A 20,264-nucleotide genomic window follows, 5' to 3' on the forward strand; every position below is an offset into this window, starting at 1 on the left:
TAGCAAGATTATTTTGCTGACGTTGCCATTCTCTATGGCTTTGTTGAGTCTCTGGTCTTCCTAGGGGTTGAGCTTCTGTGAGCTGTGTGCATCAATTGACGGTGGACACTGGGGGCATGGCCATCTGATATGTAGGAAAGCCAGATGGAAGGGGTACTGTGATAGCTTATCTCATATGTGGCATTCAAAAAAGGTAGCAACACATCCCTCCTTAAGTGATGTATTTGGCACTCCACTGATAATTGTCTGTTGAACCTATCCTCAAAGGCAACTATATATGGCCTGAACCACAGTCAGGATATTACCAGAATTTACAGATGCTGTAAATATTTATAATTGTATTGTGCAACATGGGTTGCAATCAGGTGTGTAAATGCATAAATTACTTATAGTTCAGAGATATTTTTAAACTTGGTATAGAGAAGGTTCGCCTGGTGGCTTACTATTTCTCAGTTCCAGACTATTCCATTCTCTACTGTTTCAGCAGTAGTCAGCAGACATGAGCAAGTACTCCTCCACTGAGAGCTGCATCAGACAGCGGTAGGCAAGAACCAGTGGGTATTTTATTTTTGGCCACTCTTATGTCAAGAATAACACAGGCTGAGAACATTAAGGCCCTCATTACAACCCTGCCGGTCGGTGTTAAAGCGGCGATAACACCGCCAACAGGCTAGCAGTAAAAATAATGGGATCGCGACCACAGCAGAAACCGCCAAAATAGACAGCCACTTTAACACGACGACCGCCAGGGCGGTAGCAACAATCACTGCGGCGGTCACCGCCAACAGACAGGCGGAAGAAAATGTACCGCCCACTGTACTATGACAGGCCAATCCGCCACCTTTTCCGGAGCGGTACCAACGACATCAAAAGCACGTCAGAAACAGTTCACTGAAGGGGAACCACTCACCTTTCGACACTCAACGAAGAACCAGGACGCCATGGAGCCCGAGCTACAGGTCATCCCCACGTTGGTGTATCTACTAATACACCAGGGAATAGAAAGAAGGCAGCGGCAACGACGGTGAGTACTGCACCTAGCACACAGAGGAGGGAGGAGGAAAAAGAGAGTGACACACACATGCAACACCCCCACCCCCCACCCACAACACCATACACACTAACACATCCAACAACATTACAGATACACCCCATAACCCCCTGGAAGAACGCAAGGACAAAAGGAATTGATGTCAATCAGTGATATTTTGGAACATGCAGATATAGCAAATGAATTCAAACAAATCAGTATATACAAATATTTACATTATGTACAGAAGTCTGTACACTGTCCCTTGTAAATATCTGTGGGCCAAAACATCATGGGCCAAGCCTACACTTGACTTCTGCCTCAAAATGGAGAGAACACTGCAGGGGCATCAGGTTGAAAAACAAAGGCACCTCAGGGGGAAGGGCACCTCAGCCGGAAGATGGTACTACGCCACTGCTCCTCGAGGGGGCTCCATGCCCACAGTGATGTCCTGGGGAGTGCAAAGCCAGTCTCTCAAGTGGATGCATCTCTCCACTGGTTCTGGAGGGGGCTTTGTACCCAGTGTGCTTCTTCCTGCCAAGGATTGGGTTAGTGGATGCATCTCTCCACTGGTTCTGGAGGGGGCCTTGTGCCCAGTGTGCTTCTCCTGCCAAGGGTTGGGTTAGTGGATGCATCTCTCCACTGGTTCTGGAGGGGACCTTGTGCCCAGTGTGCTCCATCCTGCCAAGGAGTGGGTTAGTGGATGCATCTCTCCACTGGTTCTGGAGGGGACCTTGTGCCCAGTGATGCTGCACCTGGGGTGGGGCAGTTCCCATTCCCTCACCTGGGCGTCTGAGGCAAGAGATGTGCAGTGAACAGGTAGCATGATACTCCATGGAGGCTGAGACACACTCCATCCTGCGGCGACTTAGGCTGCAAACTGCTGGTAGTGCCAGTGCTGGTGGTGGTGCCTGATGTGGTGAGTGCAGGGTCCAGGACGTCTCCTGCAGCCTTGGACGGCTGCCCACTGGGGATACTGCTGATGTCCAATGTAGTGGCACTGGCTGGGCACGTGGCGGTGCATATATCGGTGCAGGCGGCGGTGGACATGCTGCCAGTGGTTCAGGTGCCTGTAGTAGTGGAGGAAGACACCAGACCCATCTCCAGCAGCCTCGGACGGCTGACCACTGGGGAGGATTCTGGTGACCTTCGTTGTGGCAGCGGAGGTGCAGGGGGTGGTGCAGATGGCGGTCGTTGCAGCGGTGCTTACCGTGGTACAAGTCGCTGGTCTGTCAGGAGAAATGGTGGTCACAGTACCTCACCAGGAGGCTCCGTGCCCTGAGGTGACTTTCCCTTGATTTTGTGTCCCTTCCCCACTTTGGTAGTTGCTGCTGGGGCCTTGGTACTGTCCTCTTTGGTTTTGGATGAGGCTTTGCTGGGTGGATGGTGTGTCTTTTCCCTGCTGCATGCCAGGCCCTTTTTAACCTTGGCAGGTGGCAGAATCGGGTGGCCCTTAGCATCTGTAGGTGGCACACTGGCAGCCCTGACAGGTGCTCCCTTCGATCCTCACGGACTTGCAGGCACCACAGCAGATGTCGATTTTGGGGCTGAGGTGCTGGCCTGGAATCTAGGCATTCTGGCCCTAGGGGAAGGACATGGGGGGGAGGTGTAGGGAAGAGGTCAACGTTACCCAGGAAAAGTTTTTTTTGACACACTGGGATGGGGAGATGGAGGGGGAGTGGAGGAAGAGGTAGTGGTTGTAATGGTGTACGTCTGCTGAGTTTGGGTGAAGGTGCATGGGCTGGAGGCTGTTGTGAGGAAGATGGCTGTTGAGTGGGTGTGTGCCTGCGTTTGTGTACTTCGGGAGGAGGGCTCACAGACACACTGGGAGAGGAGACACGGACGTGTGCATGGTAGTGGGGGTAGTCATTGCTCGTGAGGGGTGTGTTGTGATGGGAGTGCTGGTAATGGAGGCAGTGGCTGATGATGTGGTGCATGCAGGTGTGAGTGGAGACATTAATGGGAGGGAGGTGGACGAAGAGGAAGAGAGGGACACAGTGGAGGAAGTGGATGTTGGTATGTGTGCATGGGTATGGTGCTTGTGTGAGTGCCTGTGTGATGATGCGTGGTGCTTATGTTTTCCTGAGCCACTTTTGTGTGTTGATGTGTGTGCATGCTGGTCTGAAGGTGTGCTTGGGATAGGCTGAGGTAGAGGGGATTGGGTCTGGGTAGTGGAAGTTGGAGGGGGGAGGCTGGACACTGGGACAATGGCTGCCATCAGTGCTGATGCCAGAGCCTGAAAGGCTCTCTGTTGGGCCGCCACGCCAGAATGAATGCCCTCCAGGTATGCATTTGTTTGTTGCAAATGCCTCTCGACACCCTGGATGGCATTCAGAATGGTTGACTGCCCAACAGTGAGGGATCTCAGGAGGTCAATAGCCTCCTCACTGAGGTCAGCAGGGCTGACTGGGGCGGGGCACGAGGTGCCTGGGACGAAGGAGATGCCCAACCACCTGGGTGAGTGGCCACAGGAAACATGCTGAGGGGCTGCTGGGAGGGTGGTACTGGTAGGGGGGTGGCGTCTGTACCTGTTGTTGGGGTGGGCACAGAGGTGTCCGCCACTGCCAGGGAGCTTCCATCAGAGGAGTCGCCGCTGTCACTGGTATCCCCCTCCTGTCCCCGTCATGGAGCTCCCCTCGCCCTCCGTCCCACTGGTGCCTTCACCCTCAGTGGATTCACCCTCATGAGCCATGTGAGATGCAGCTCCCTCCGTCGCTGGTGCCTCTGCTCCTCCACCAGATGATGCTAATGCACACAAGGACAGAGTGACAAAACAAGAAGGGGGGGATAGACAGAGGATACACATGGTCAATGCCTGCAACACCACTACCACTGGCGTACACAACACACACTGAGCTGCCCTATGCACTAGGCCATGCCCAACCACTCACTAAAGTATTCACCAGCCCATGGGGTAAAATGCCTAACGCCAGCACCTGCACACCTGACGCCCACAGGACCCTGCCCAGTAGAAGTTGGCCACTTGTACCATTGGGGTAGGGGTGCCTCAGAGCCTGCAAACGAGAGACCTACCCTGGCATGATCGATCTGGCCTAGGGCCACCCACAGCCCACATCCCCACCTAGCTACCTCCTAAAGCATGCAAAGTCAGGATTCAGAACCTGTACTCACCCCCTTGTGGTTGCTATGATGCCCTCAAGCACCCATCCATCTCCGGATATGCCACCGCCAGGATGCGGAACATCAGGGGGGTCATGGTGCAACGGGCACCCCTTCCAAGTTGGGAGGCCAGCCCCAGCTGGGCCTCCGCCCTCTTCTTGGTCCAGCGGCACAGGTCCTCCCATCTCTTGCAGCAGTGGGTATTCCGCCTGTGATAGACCCCCAGCGTCTGCACCTCATTGGCGATGCCACGCCAAATACCCTTCTTCTGGTGGGGGCTGACCTAGAGGGATAAGACAGCGGAAAATGTACTTACTCGCCCGTCCGGACCGTCATACTCATTGCCCACCAGTTCCCTTCCATACCCTGGCGCACATAAACTGACCACCTCTCATGTAGCATTCAGGCCAGGATACCTTAGCACCCCCCAACATGTGGCTAACGTCCACACCACTCCAAACAGGCATTGCCCACGCATCATGCTCACATGATACTCACCTTTTGTATGGAGGACCGTAGAGTAACGTGTACTGGGGAAGGACCCCATCACCAGTTTCTCCAACTCCTCCGCAGAGAAGGCAGGGGCCCTTTACCCAGACACTTAGCCATTGTCAGTTCCAGACTCAGTTCACAGCAGCACTTGCAGTGTAGGTCCTCTCCTGCTGATGGTCCGGTAGCAAGTGAGTGAATAGGTAGAAAATGGTGGTGACGTCCGCGGCGGTGCGTACCGTCACCGCACATCGCCATTGGCTCCTGGAACCCAGAGGGCCCAATGATAACCAATGCGGAGTTGCACGGTGGTCTTCGACCGCCTACCGCAACGCTGCACAAGGCCAGCGCAGTTACCTCATTTTCTCTTGTCCCTCCTCAGAGGTCAGGCAGACGCCATTTCAGGGGGGCACATGGCATAGCACCTAACTGCGTCACAGCACATATTGGCACATATACTGACTCTAGATTACACACACTGCTTCTGTGACATTAATGCAAACACAGCTGTGCCATTTATGTGGTAAAGGACCTTCTGCTCACCGTTCTACTCCATAGGCTACGACCGCTGAGGCCGCATATGAGATGGCGGCATCCTCCGGTGTACAGACCCCTGGTGGACCACTCGACAATGGAGGACAGACACATTATAATCACATACAGACTTGATCGTGCTACAATCCAAGAACTGTGTGCCCAATTGGAGCCAGACCTGATGTCCGCTATCCACCACTCCACCGGAATCCCCCTCTAGTGCAGGTCCTGTCAGTGCTCCATTTCCTGGCAAGTGGCTACTTTCAAACTACAGTGGCCATGGCATCAGGGATGTCTCAGCCAATGGTCTCTAACGTGTTGACCAGAGTGTTGTCTGCCCTGCTGAAACACATGTGCAGCTACATTGTGTTCCCCCAGGTGGATGACTTGGCTACAGTGAAAGCTGACTTCTATGCTCTGGGACATATCCCCAACATCATTGGTACCATTGATCCTGTCTGTGTGTGCCGTCTTGTGCAATGGGTGTGTTCCCCTTATGTAATAGTGGTTTCCCTGTCACATTGTCCTTTTGCGATTGCTGATTGTGTGGGCTGGGTGAGTCTCTCTACTAGGCATGCTGTGGTGATGGGTGTCCATGCATTGGTGTTGCATGCAGGGCTTGGTATTGGGATGTGTGGGTTGTGATGGGGTAGATGTGGGGTGTTGGAGTGATAGGAGTGAGGGCACGGGTGGGGATATATGATGGCATGCAGGTAGGGTGGGGGATATAGTAGTAAAGATTTGACTTACCAGAGTCCAGTCCTCCTGCTACTCCTGCGAGGGCGTCAGGATGCATGATCGCCAAGACTTGCTCCTCCCATGTTGTTAGTTGTGGGGGAGGAGGTGGGGGTCCACCGCCAGTCCTCTGTACAGCAATCTGGTGTCTTGAAACCACGGAACACACCCTCCCCCGTAGGTCGTTCCACCTCTTCTTGATGTCATCCCTGGTTCTTGGATGCTGTCCCACGGAGTTGACCCTGTCCATGATTCTCCGCCATAGCTCCATCTTCCTTGCAATGGACATCTGCTGCACCTGTGATCCGAATAACTGTGGCTCTACCCTGATGATTTCCTCCACCATGACCCTGAGCTCCTCCTCAGAAAACCTGGGGTGTCTTTGAGGTGCCATGGATGTGCTGTGAGTGATATGTGTGAGGTGATGTGTTGGGATGTATACTGTAATGTGCGTGGATGGTGTATGAGTGATGGTGTTGTGTGCCTCTGTTGGGTGTGTGCTCTTTGCTTGTCTCTCTGTGCTTGGTCTTTTTTTTTTTTTTTTTTTGAAAGGGTTAAGGGTAATGTAGGTGTGTGTTTTATAGTGTTGTGAGTATGAGGGTGTGGTGTGTGTATGTGTGTCAGGTGTGTGTATTTTGAATTGTCCAATGTGGTGTAGTGTTGTAAGTGTGTGTGTATTTTCAGTGCGGCGGTGTACCGCCAATGGTTTATCGCGGTTGAAAAACTGCTGCGTTGATTGGTGGGTCGTGATACTGTGAACGTATTCCTGTTGGCGTGACGGTGTGGGTTTTGCTATAGTCAGTTTATCACTGACCTTTGGTGTGGCGGACTTGTGTGGGTGTCTGTATAGTGGCGGTATTCTCTGTGTGGGTCACAATAACTGTGGTGGATTACCGCCGCGGCCACGGTATCTTGGCACCCGTCAGCACTGCGGTAAGCAGGATTTACCACCATGGTTGTAATGAGGGCCTAAGTCCTTTAAATCTTCATTGAGAAATGTTGAAAAAGTGTGACACGCAATAGGGAAACACAAATACAGGGAGTGCAGAATTATTAGGCAAATGAGTATTTTGACCACATCATCCTCTTTATGCATGTTGTCTTACTCCAAGCTGTATAGGCTCGAAAGCCTACTACCAATTAAGCATATTAGGTGATATGCATCTCTGTAATGAGAAGGGGTGTGGTCTAATGACATCACCACCCTATATCAGGTGTGCATAATTATTAGGCAACTTCCTTTCCTTTGGCAAAATGGGTCAAAAGAAGGACTTGACAGGCTCAGAAAAGTCAAAAATAGTGAGATATCTTGCAGAGGGATGCAGCACTCTTAAAATTGCAAAGCTTCTGAAGCGTGATCATCGAACAATCAAGCGTTTCATTCAAAATAGTCAACAGGGTCGCAAGAAGCGTGTGGAAAATCCAAGGCGCAAAATAACTGCCCATGAACTGAGAAAAGTCAAGCGTGCAGCTGCCACGATGCCACTTGCCACCAGTTTGGCCATATTTCAGAGCTGCAACATCACTGGAGTGCCCAAAAGCACAAGGTGTGCAATACTCAGAGACATGGCCAAGGTAAGAAAGGCTGAAAGACGACCACCACTGAACAAGACACACAAGCTGAAACGTCAAGACTGGGCCAAGAAATATCTCAAGACTGATTTTCTAAGGTTTTATGGACTGATGAAATGAGAGTGAGTCTTGATGGGCCAGATGGATGGGCCCGTGGCTGGATTGGTAAAGGGCAGAGAGCTCCAGTCCGACTCAGACGCCAGCAAGATGGAGGTGGAGTACTGGTTTGGGCTGGTATCATCAAAGATGAGCTTGTGGGGCCTTTTCGGGTTGAGGATGGAGTCAAGCTCAACTCCCAGTCCTACTGCCAGTTCCTGGTAGACACCTTCTTCAAGCAGTGGTACAGGAAGAAGTCTGCATCCTTCAAGAAAAACATGATTTTCATGCAGGACAATGCTCCATCACACGCGTCCAAGTACTCCACAGCGTGGCTGGCAAGAAAGGGTATAAAAGAAGGAAATCTAATGACATGGCCTCCTTGTTCACCTGATCTGAACCCCATTGAGAACCTGTGGTCCATCATCAAATGTGAGATTTACAAGGAGGGAAAACAGTACACCTCTCTGAACAGTGTCTGGGAGGCTGTGGTTGCTGCTGCACGCAATGTTGATGGTGAACAGATCAAAACACTGACAGAATCCATGGATGGCAGGCTTTTGAGTGTCCTTGCAAAGAAAGGTGGCTATATTGGTCACTGATTTGTTTTTGTTTTGTTTTTGAATGTCAGACATGTATATTGGTGAATGTTGAGATGTTATATTGGTTTCACTGGTAATAATAAATAATTGAAAGGGTATATATTTGTTTTTTGTTAAGTTGCCTAATAATTATGCACAGTAATAGTCACCTGCACACACAGATATCCCCCTAACATAGCTAAAACTATAAACAAACTAAAAACTACTTCCAAAAATATTCAGCTTTGATATTAATGAGTTTTTTGGGTTCATTGAGAACATGGTTGGTGTTCAATAATAAAATTAATCCTCAAAAATACAACTTGCCTAATAATTCTGCACTCCCTGTATACAGTCTGCTGACACATTTTAGGGACTGGCTGGCTTCATCAATAGCTGATGATACTACAGTGAAACATTCTACTTTTCAAACTGTAAATGCCCAACTAGCCCAAGAAGGAATTGAACTTGTTAACTGGTAGTTACACTGACAAAGCAAGTGCACTTACATTTAGTTAAATAACAGCCAGATAGTTTTTATTGTTTTTCTGCACACAAACATCAGCCTCTCCTTAATAGGAGCATGGGATCTGTATTAGCGTACTGCTTTTAGAATCACAGTAGCTAGAGTAGGCCACTTTAGATGTTCTCTGAAGGGGCCTCAGGTTGCATTCAAGGTGTAAGGAATGAACAGCTTACTTCAACTCTGCAGTCCAATGAAAGTCCCGAAATTGTAAAGATGAAGTTATTCTGCTGTAGTTTCTGTTTAAATGAACATTTTATTGCCCCTAGAACTTACCAGTAGTACAGCTGCCAAGCAAAGACCCAAAAAGTGTGTTTCATGTTGTGTGTTAAAACAGGTGCACCAAGATTTAACACCCCCTCCCCCACACACACACACCCACCCATATATATATATATATATATATATATATATATATATATATATATATATATATATATATGTCTTAAAAAAGGTATAACAAGAATTTGAGGTTTAAAACTATTTTACTCTACATTTTTTGTGTTGAATGTAAGGGGCAGTAACTCCTTTCCTTCACTGGGGAGTTGGAAGGAAGGCAAAACTATTGTTATATAAACATACATTTTGAGCACAAATCTATTCTGCACTGCATATATTATAAAATGTGTTTACCAATGGTGAGAAGGAGATGGAAAGTAAATAGAGCCAAACAATGTTTTAATACTGCCTGTACTTCTTAAGCCTCTTCTTGAGATGAATGCCTACAGAATAATGTTTAGTCAACATGTGTTGGAAATCATGTTGTCCCTACACAAATGAAAAACTGCTGAGTTGTACTTATTGGCTTTGTGTGTTGTATGCAGTATATTGCGGCTCTTCTGACTCGGACTTCCACAGCATGAACCCCTTTCAGCTGGTGTACTTGGATGTTGGAGACAGATAGTAGATGCATCTTTTGATTAACTTAAAGAACAAGTTCTTTACCTTCGGTCCACACATTAACCGTTCATGAATGTATGGCGGGGCGCACACACACAGCTGGTTGGCATATGCCTATAATAGGGAGGCCGCATGAGTACGTAGTGGTAGCAGCTTTAGCACTGGTGGAATGAGCAAGCAGTCCATCCGGAGGTGGCTGCTTCCAAAGTGCATAGCAGATCTTAAGGGAGAGCACGATCCAACATGAGATAGCACACTTTTGCACAGCTTTGCCTTTCTTCGTTCAGGCAAACTCCACAATGGGCCGAAGGCACACCCAGTGGTCTTTGGTGCTATCAGTGTGAAATATGAGTCCCCTTTTAGGATTCAAGCAATAAAGCCCCACCTCCGTAGACGGATGAAGTGGAGCGCAGAACACCAGCAGGCCCCACTCGGGCACCACAAAAGAAGAAGGGAGAAACATATGTTCCAGCCCTTTAAAAAAAAAAAAAAAAAAAAACATCACAACAGATGATTTAAATAAAGAGGGCTGCTCAGGCTACCGTAAAAATACCAAGAGGGCTGAAAGATGACCTTTAACTGTACCCAGAGCAAGGCTTTGCTCGGCTAGAAACAGAACAGACAATAAGACGTTGGACAGTTTAGCCTAAACAGAGTCAACCTGACAAGTGCCACACCAAACTACAAATTGTTCCAACAACAGGCATATACAGTTTTCGACGAGGAATGCTTGGCTGTTAAGATGACATCAACAACCTCCAGAGGAATGTCGAAGGTGCTCAGCTGTCACTGCTCAATTGCCACACATGAAGGACGAGGTGGAGAACCCAAATGTTCTGCTGGGACAGCAAATCCTCCTGGAGAGGCAGCCTCCTCGGGAGACAGATGCTCAAGCCCAGGAGTTCTTGATACCACACTATCCATGCCCAGTCCGTTCTGATCATCTTGAGACCTCAGGCAGAAAGGGTATTGCCAGGAAGGCATGCAGGTGTCTCGAGTTCTATTAGAGGCAGAATGAGTGTCCGACCCGAGAGATGACTTGGAAACTCCAATATTTAGAAATGGTGCTACTGCATGTTCTCAGCAGTGGTGAATAGATTGAGCCAAGGTTCTATCCATTCGCAGAAGAGAGCCTGCATCACCTCCGGATGTACCTGCCAGTCATGATAGGCTAGGAGTAGCAGGCTGAGTTCGGCCACGTAGCATTCAATGATCCTGCCTGGTGATTTACCACCATCCCAATTCCATGGTGGCTCAGCCATGACCAGAGACACAAGGCCTTCTGGCACAGAGTCCGAGACCCCACCCGCCCTGTTTGTTTCAGTACCACATGGTAGTTTTGTCCATGGGCACATGTACCAGCCACCCTTTGAAGGATAGCAGGAACGCTTTCAGCACTAAGTGAATGACCCCCAGCTCCAGAAGGCTGGTATGGAGCCAAGACTACCCTGGACACCAGAGGCCTCTGATCTTCACCTCTCCCAGAAGCCACCCCAACCAAGAAGCAATGCATCAGTCAGCACTGTCAGGTGTGTTTGGGGAAGAGAAAGGAGTCCACCGCTGACCCAATCATGGTCCAGTAGCCACCACTGCAGATCTCCTCTGAAAATCTGGGAATGGCCGGGGACATCGCCTTAATGCTGGGCCCACTGGGACTTCAGATCCCACTGCAGAGCCCACATATTCCATTTGGCATGGTCGACCAGCAGGATGCGGAAGGCTATCAGTCCCAGCAGCCTCAGAGTCGACCTAACTGAAATCGAGGATCAAGACTGAAAGATCATAGCCTGAATGTCCTGGACTCTTTCCTGGGGAAAAATACTCATAACCAAACCAAGTCCAGGATGGCTCTGATGAAGGGGAGCATTTGAGGTGAAGTAAGGTGTAACTTTGGCACGTTGATAGTGAACCCCAAGGATGACAGGAGGTTTGCCGTAGTCTGGAGGTGGCTGACTATTGTCTGGGGCCAGTCTGCCTTCAACAGATAGATGTCGAGGTAGGGGAAGACTGAAAGCCTGTAGTGATATTGGTGTTCTGACCACTGACTTCGTGTTGCATCACTTTGCACTTGGCTTAGCTGTCCACCGTCACATTAGTGGTCACCAGTTACAGACTCCATTTTGTATTTAGCTTAGCCTTAGCTTCATTGCCACGTTAAAGGTGTGAGTAATTTTCCGTACAAAACATGTTATGCAACGTGTTTTCTATTCTGCGTGTTCTTTTTCTCTCGAAGAGCTAGGACATAACGTGGAGGAGTCAGTCAGTCAGCACGATAAGCATGTACTAGAATAATGTTCATAGTACAGCACGGAACGGCTTAGGCGTCACACCTTGGAAAACTGGCCAGTTCCAACCTGTTTCTTTCAACCCTGACCTAAAATAGCCAGAATTTTTTAATACTTCTTGTGCAGCGGGAGGTTTTTTTCCAGAAAGCCCTTTTCTCATTTGTTTAAGATATATAAGAGACCCAGGTCGACAGTGGGAGATTCAGAGACCTCAATCAGGATTTTAGACCTCGAATGCCTGATATATTTCCCGTGAGGGTAGAGTTCTCTCTTTCTTGTTTCAGTCAAACGGGGTCATTGGCTTGCTGGCAGGAGAAAGACGAAGGACCAGACAGGCCCTACGGTGATGCATTTTTATTAATTATTTGCTTTGCATTGTGAATGAATATATATACATATATCAATATACATTTTGGTATCCTTGCATGTATATATTTGCTGTTCATAGATTGAAGATGCTTTGTACATGGTCTTACTTGATTGTTGCAAATTTTAAAGGTACACTTTTGGCTATACAGGCCTTTCTTCACAAGCCTTGCAAAAATATATAATAAATGTCTTCTTCAGATTAAGAAGTGCATTCAAGAGAATCTTTTCAACTCCTTTCAGTGTGTGTATTTTGGCTCAGTCAGCAGTAAAGCAAAACACAGCCCGACTTCCAAAGGTGTGCTGCCACAACTGTCATCAGTTTCATTACACCTGAGGGGGTGCTGGTGAGTCTAGAGGGGAGCACAGTGGACTAGAAATGCTCCTCTCCCACCATGAACCACAGGTAGTGCCAATGGGCCGGCAGAATGGGAATATGTAAATAGGCATCTTGCAGATCCAGTGTTCCATCCAGCCTAAAGCATGTAGGGTGGACAAGGCTTAGGCCAGGTTGAGCATCTTGAATTTCACCCTCCATGAAAAGAGAATGAGAAGGTGCAGATCTAAAATGGGTTGCAGACCTCCATCCTTCTTGGACACTGGAAAGTAGCAGGAATAGCAACTACTTCTGGCACTGATACCCTCTCTACAGCACCACTGACCAAAAGGGGTAGCATTTCCTTCCACAAAATGGAGAGGTGGTCCGCTGTAGATGGTGGAACTGCAGCAGAGACAAAAGGAAGGGCAAGGCATACCCATTGCAGAAAATTTGAAAGACCCCACCTGTTCGATGTGATCGGCTGCCAGCCAGGACAGAATTGGTGGATTCTGTCTCTCACATGGTGGCTATGACCCTGCAAGGGTAGACTAAAAAGGTATGGCAGGTGGGGCTGCAGGGGGCGGTGGACTGACCAGCATGCTAACGCTGGCCACTGAGGCAGCAGGCACCACGGCTTCTCCTGCAAAATTGGTGGGTTGCATGCTGGGGTGGGACAGACTGACAGCAGGGAATGCCTCTCCTGAAGCCAAATGCCTCCTCTGAAGCCACAAAAGGACCAGTGGGATTGCTGCTGCTGCTGCTGACTGGCTGGATAGAGCAGCCAAGAAAGAGAGGAGGAGCCCTACTCTCCATGAGCCGCCCAGAGAGCAGTGTCGGTCTTATCCCGAATAAGCGAGCCCCATTGAACAGCATGTCCATCAGCGAGGGCTGAATGTAGCCTGAGAACCCAGTGGACCAAAGCCATGCATGGCAGTGAAGGTTGACACTAGTGCCTATGGCCTGCCTCTGGGAGTTGGTGGTGTCCATGCCACAGTGAATTGTGAACTCGGCTGCATCACAACAGTCCTGAAGTGCCTGAGAGAGGACAGGGTGAAGGTTGTCCGGAACACCAGAGGACTTGTGCCACCGAGTACCAAAGGGCATGGGTGTAGTGGTTTAGCAGACAGGTGGCATTATTGGATCAGAGGACTAAGCTGACTGAGGAGAACAACCTCTTTACGAAATCCTCTACTCTCTTGGATCCCTATCAGGGGAAATGGTCGGAAAATTGTTGGGGTTGGTGCAACTAGTAGAAGCTTGCACATCAAGACACTCTGGAGAGGAGTACAGGAAAAAAAAAAAACTGGAGCAGGACAGTTAAGCCAGGAAATCTGATGGCTCACAGAGAGACTGGTACAAGGCCCTACGTTGTAAATCAAGGCCTCATTGAATAGGAGAAAAGCCTCAGAAGCAGCCTGGTCAGGCTGCAAAACCTCAGAAAGTACATTTGTTTTCACCTTCATGGTGTAGAGGTGAAGGTCAAGCACTTTTGTCGCCTTATGGACAGCCACAGCGTAGGAGTCAGATTTTTCTGTTGTTGGCAAGGGAGGAGGAAAAAGGACTGCTTCTGGGGAAGTAGCCAAAACACTAGTGCTGTGAAGGTCTTCATACTAATAATCGTCTGTATAGGGCAGAGAAAACTCATCACCCTGTCCATCTTTGTTCGAATCTGGAAGTGGAGGGAATGTTATCTGCCTCGAGGTAAAGCAAATGCTGAGACCTCAGTGGGATTTGAGTGTGACACTGTTGAAGTCACACTGGCATGGAGTCAGGATCAGAAAAGATGATGGGGGCCACCAATTCTGATGGCGAAGTCGGCGTTGACTTACCCAGGCCTGGGGTGGTAGTGGATGCCAGAGGCGGCGGTGTTACTGGAGCCAAGGGCAGAAGCTGCGCAGTTCATTCTGCTGAAGCTGAGTGCAAACATACCAGTGGTAATACAAGAGAAGGGGATCTCGGCTCTGTGGGGCCTGAAGACGCAACAGAGGGAGTCAGCAGACATCTGTAGAGCTGCAGCATAGCTGTGCAGAACTCTTCAATCTCACACTGCTTGGCTGAAGGCCCCACAAATTCAGGTTGCACCAGAGTCAATTGTGGAATCAGCGCCAAAGTCAGCCGACTTAGACATTGGGAAGAAGTAGCAGAACTCCACTTTGACTCCTTATGCTTTTTAGGATTAACTAAGGATTTGAAGTGCAATGAGGACTGGCCTCAAGAACGGCTCTGCCGGCTCCAGGAACAGGAGCGGGAACAAGCTTTTGACTGTTGAGTTCTGCCCACAAATATACTTTGATTTGAGAATGGATGAGTGAGGACTTTTTCATGTTCACAATAAATCCCAGTTGATAGAGGCAATCTATAATCTATTTCAGGTTTTGCTGGCAGTGGAGGAATGAATTTTACTGTACCAGCCAAACGTCCAGATACTAATATACATGAATGCACATTTTTAGATCTGTGTGTAGCCACCAATAGACATTTTGTTAATATTGGGTTGCTGACTTCATCTGAAAGGTAATACCTTAAACGTATATGAACTCCTGAACCATTAAAACCTGCAATCATTTCAGTAGTTTGAATGCACTGGTATCAGATGTGGCCCTCTCTGCAGGGCTACCCCCAAACCTTTTGAACATGTGTTTTTGGCCTTTAAGACTTTGCGCACTTTACCACTGGTAATGAAATTGAAGCGCCTGTGCTCTCTCCTTTAAACATTGTAAAAATCGCTTCCATCCAATTGGCCCATTTGTTTCACTTACAAGTCCCTAGTTAAGTAGGACTACATGACCCCAGGACCTGTAAATCAAATGCTACTAGTGGGCCTGCAGCAATACTGTACCACCCGCCTAAGTAGCCCTTTTAAAACATCTCAGTCCTGCCATTTCAGCCTGTGTGCCGCTTAAATTGCCATTTCCAGCTTGCAAAATAAGCCAGGCATAAACCTTCTTTTTTAATACACATACGCCACCCCTAGGTTAGGCTCTAAACAGCCTAAAGGGCAGGATGCATTGTATCTAAAAAGTAGGACATGTACTTTTAAGTTGCACATTTGCTGGTAGTGAAAAACATTTAATCTTGTTTTTACTACTTCAAGGACTACCTCTTCTATAGGATAACACTGGGTTATTATATTACATGTAATAAGTGATAACTTTTGCTTGGGAACAGGTAGAAATTTCACATTTGGTCTCTTAAAATTTTTTATTGAAAATGCTCTTTAATGGTAGAATCAAATTATCAAAACGCCACTTTTAGAAAGTTGGTGTTTTCTTCTCCTAACCATTTAGGTACCTGTAGCCTGTGTCACATGACTAGATGTAGCTGGCCTGTGTCTATTCCTCCCAGACAGTCTCACAAAGGAGGGCTGGATGTTAGCAGGATGAAGAGGGGCGCAGCAGTCACCTACTACACTTAGATTTCAAAGGAGTTGCCTCAATACACTCACAAAGGACTTCACACTAGCCTTTTGTCACCCCAGACATCCTGGGAGCATGGCAGGGAGGAAGTAAATTTCAGAGTGATGCATGCCTGCTCTTCGAGATACAATAACGACCATCGCAAATGATCTCTCTGCTCCTCGCGGCCTCCTCCACTGAACAGGACTCTTCGTACCAGACTCAGAGATGGTAACTTTTTCAGTGAGATTAACCTGGTGCCTGTATCTGGCTAGTGCTCCGTCGAGGTCAGTCTTAGCTTGTAACTTTTTGTCTATCTCCACTTCTACTGATTAGATTTTTGTTTCATCAATGTCAAAGAATGTATTAAATTGTACTATATGTTTCTAAATTGGTGTATGATTTTTCTTGTATTTTGTTTTCACTTTATTGCAGTTTGTGTGCTGCATAAATATTTTAAACATTGCTTCTAAGATAGGACTACCTGCTTTTGTGCCAAACTTCCAGAGGGTTACGCAAAGGTTAATTTAGAGACTATTTGTGGTTCACCCTGACAAGGATTGTGGCTGTTGCTTGATAAGAGCTCACACCAACCTCAACCACCAAACCAATTTCCCACAACCAGGATATGGCTGCAGGCATCTTTTAGCATGTGAAGCATTTGCATATTAACACGTGTGTTTAAAAAACTATATTTGGCCAGCAAAATGGTCACTGAAAGGTGATTTGTGGATGCTCCATCCAACCACACATATCTGCACTAATAGCCTGCCGAAAGTGAAGGTATCCAACAGCACAGTTTGATTATAATCATAAGGCAGCCTGAGGGTAAATGTGTGCTGTGAAGATGGTAGCTCCAAAATGTTGGAGGTTTGGTGTGGCAACTGTGGCCACCCCAAGGCTCTGTAAGAAGGTAAAGTTCCCCAAAGAGGTGATCCAGGGGGGTCCAGAAATGAAGACATGGAATACTGACAGCAATTTCCTTAACCTTAAGAAACATACATAGGAATCTGTGTGGCATCAGTGAGATGACAATATGAGATACAAGGTGACAGAAGCTTGGATGTGCCCACCCCAAATGATGTCCTGAAGGCAATAGTAGACTTTCGAAACAGCTCAAGCACAAGATCGATTCAGTGTCTGCAGAGATAAATTGAAAACATGCTAGAAAGCATGAGGACGAGAGACATCACAGTGGGAACCCTTAAAAACAACATGCAAGAAATGTGGGCTACAATAATTGAACTATGGAAGACCAAACACAACCTTGAGGCAAGGGTGGAAAGTGCAGATGTAAAATCCAGTAACAATAACTGCAGGGCCTTTCGACCAAACTGTTTTTGAGAAATGATTGATGGAAACTTTGAAGCCAAAAGAAATAGCTAAGATGCTATCACTAGGAAGAGCACAAAGAGCACTAACATCACGTCCAATCCTTGTACAGCCGTGGGCCATTTTAGACAGATTCTTGAACTTCTGTACAGGGATGCTTTTCTGCAATGGGCCAGTAAGAATAAATGTGCACAATATAAAGGGACAAAAATCAAAACATTTCCTGCCTTCACTCTGTGGGTGCAGCCCCAGCACCACTCATTTGAAGCCAATAAAAGAAGTCTCCGCAAACAGGATTTAGGCACATGTTAATCTTTCTAACAAAGCTGAAACTGCATAAAGGTAGCTGTGTCTAATTCTTCAGCATGGGACTGTCTAGATGTTTGGGAATTGCCTCATTTCCACTAACGAGAGTGGAAGCAGATCACACCAGTAGTCACAGCTGTCGTCCGAGATGACCCACAAAGGAAACAGTGATGATGGAAGATGATGTCACGGTTGGTAGAAGCGGTAAATGCCAAAAGAACACTGCATGAGGAAGAATAATCATTAAACACTAAACAGACTGGCATTCTGTTGCACAACCCAATTTAAAAAGACTCTGAGAATAGCCGCCATTATCACTCTGCATGAACTTGTTGGTTGATTGGTATGACTTTGATGCATTTTGGGAGATCATTCCAGGCTCTGGCCTCCTAGCCGTTGTCCCTGTTTCCACCCTCCCCCCTCCAACTTTCTCTTCCCAATCCCGTTCCCCTCAACCCCAACCTATCCCAAGCACACAGACAGAGAAGCATGCTCACAAGAAAACACACGAGTGGTGCTGGCAAATACAAGCACCACACATCATCCTAAAGGCACTTACACAAACACCATCCAGATGCAGACATAACAACATCCACAATTTCCACTGTCTCCCCCCTCCTCCTCCTCCTCCACCTCCCACTCAGTTGCGTCTACATTCACACCTGCATGCACTACATCCTCATCCACTACCAGCATCACCACCACACCTAGCAGAAAACACATCTCACTGGCAGACACCTCCACAACAGCCATGCACACGTCCCCTGTGTCCTCTCCCACTGTGTATCCCCCCTCCTAAAATAGACAAACGCAAGCACTCAGACACCCAACAGCCATCCACCTCACAACAGCATCCAGCCCATGCACCTGCACCCAAAATCAGCAGACAGACACCTCCTACAACCACGCCCTCTTCCTCCACTCCCAAACCTTCTCCCTCTTCCCACCCCAATGTCCCTAAGAAGGTTTTCCTCTCCACCATTAACCTCTTCCCTACCCCTCCCCTCCGTCCTACATGTCTGGCCAGGGTGGCAAAAACCCAGGCAAGCACCTCAGCCACTCAGTCTACGGGTTCAGTAGTCTCCACACCCACTTGTGGTGCAAAAGGATCCAGGGCACTTGTGCAGAGGGTGAAGAAGCCTGCATCAGGCAGCCTCAAGGAAAGGGTGCCTGCCCCAGCTGCTGCCAGGAAGGGCAAGGAGCCAGCAACAGCAGGCAGGAAGGACAAGGGGCCTAGGACAGGGACTCAGACAGAGCCCCCACCACCAAACATGGTTGTGCAGCCGTCCAAGGCTGCTGGGGATGGGCTGGAGCTTTCCCCCACCAGCAGCACCACCACCACCACCATTGGGCAGCCGTCTGAGGCTGCAGGGAATGGGCAGGAGCTTCCCTCCACCAGCAGCAGCACCACCACCACTGAGAAGCCGTCCGAGGCTGCAGGGGATGGGCAGGAGCTCCCCCCCCCCAACCACCAGCAGCAGTACCACCACCACTGAGCAGCCGTCCAAGCCTGCAGGGAATGGGCTGGAGCTTCCCCCCACCACCAGCACCTCCACCACTGAGAAGCCGCCTGAGGCTGCAGGGGATGGGCAGGAGCTTCCCCCAACCAGCAGCAGCAGCACCACCACCACCACCAGTGGGCAGCCATCCGAGACTGCAGGGGATGGGCTGGAGCTTCCCCCACACCAGCGGCTGCAGCACCACCACCAAGCAGCCATCACCGCCGGCAGACGGTATGCAGTCCTGCCTCCACGGGCTGATGTGCAGCCTGGCCCCTGCTAATGCAGTGGGTATGACACCCACCTGAGAGACTGGGACCTTGCACTCCCCAGGATCAAGAGAAGAAGGCACGATGCCCTCTCTAGAACCAGTGGGTAAGCCACCCACCAACCCCAGCCTCCCCAGGATCAAGAGCAAAGGGCATGTTGCCCCCTCCAGAGCATGTGGGCAAGTCACCCATTAGAGAGACTGTGGCCTTACACTCCTCAGGACCAAGCACAGAGCATGTAGCCCCCTCCAGAGCATGTGGGCAAGTCACCCACTCGAGAGACTGTGGCCTTGCACTCCCCAGGACCAAGCACAGGGCATGTTGTCCCCTCCAGAGCATGTGGGCAAGTCACCCACTCGAGAGACTGTGGCCCTGCACTCCCCAGGACCAAGCACAGGGCATGTTGCCCCCTCCAGAGCATGTGGGCAAGTCACCCACTCGACAGACTGTGGTCTTGGACTCCCCAGGACAAAGCATGGGGCATGTTGCCCCCTCCAGAACAAGTGGTCTTGTTCCATCTGCTTGCTGAGGTGCCCCCCGTTCGCCGTCCCCCCGAGGTGCCTGCCTATTTTCCAACTGATGCCCCTGTGGTGCCCCTGTGGTGTTCTCTCCGTATTGGTGCAGGGGTCAAGTGGGGCTTTGAACTTTGGCCTGTGGCCCTGTAGCCCACAAACACTGAGGACTGGGCAGTGTCCCTTGAACTGTACATTTTCATATACCAGTTACATTGCATATTTCTTATTTCTACTGTGTTGATCTTACTACACTCACTTTGGTAAATTCATGTTGTCCTTGCATTCTTCATCCGAGGTACAGGGTATATATGTTTTATTAATGCAGCTGATTGTGTGTATGGTGTGCATGTGTGTCACTCTCTTCCCCCCTCCCCTCCCTTGTGTGCTAGGCAGCTGTA

At 49.0% G+C, this 20,264-nt stretch overlaps 1 protein-coding gene across 1 annotated transcript in view; it reads right to left on the minus strand.

Annotated features, from left to right (window-relative positions):
* Positions 1-20,264, minus strand: part of VDR (vitamin D receptor) — an 817,725-nt gene that overhangs the window by 291,703 nt on the left and 505,758 nt on the right. The window lies entirely within an intron of this gene.

Source organism: Pleurodeles waltl, chromosome 4_2 (genome assembly GCF_031143425.1).
Source record: "Pleurodeles waltl isolate 20211129_DDA chromosome 4_2, aPleWal1.hap1.20221129, whole genome shotgun sequence".
NCBI classification, from domain to species: Eukaryota; Metazoa; Chordata; class Amphibia; order Caudata; family Salamandridae; genus Pleurodeles; species Pleurodeles waltl.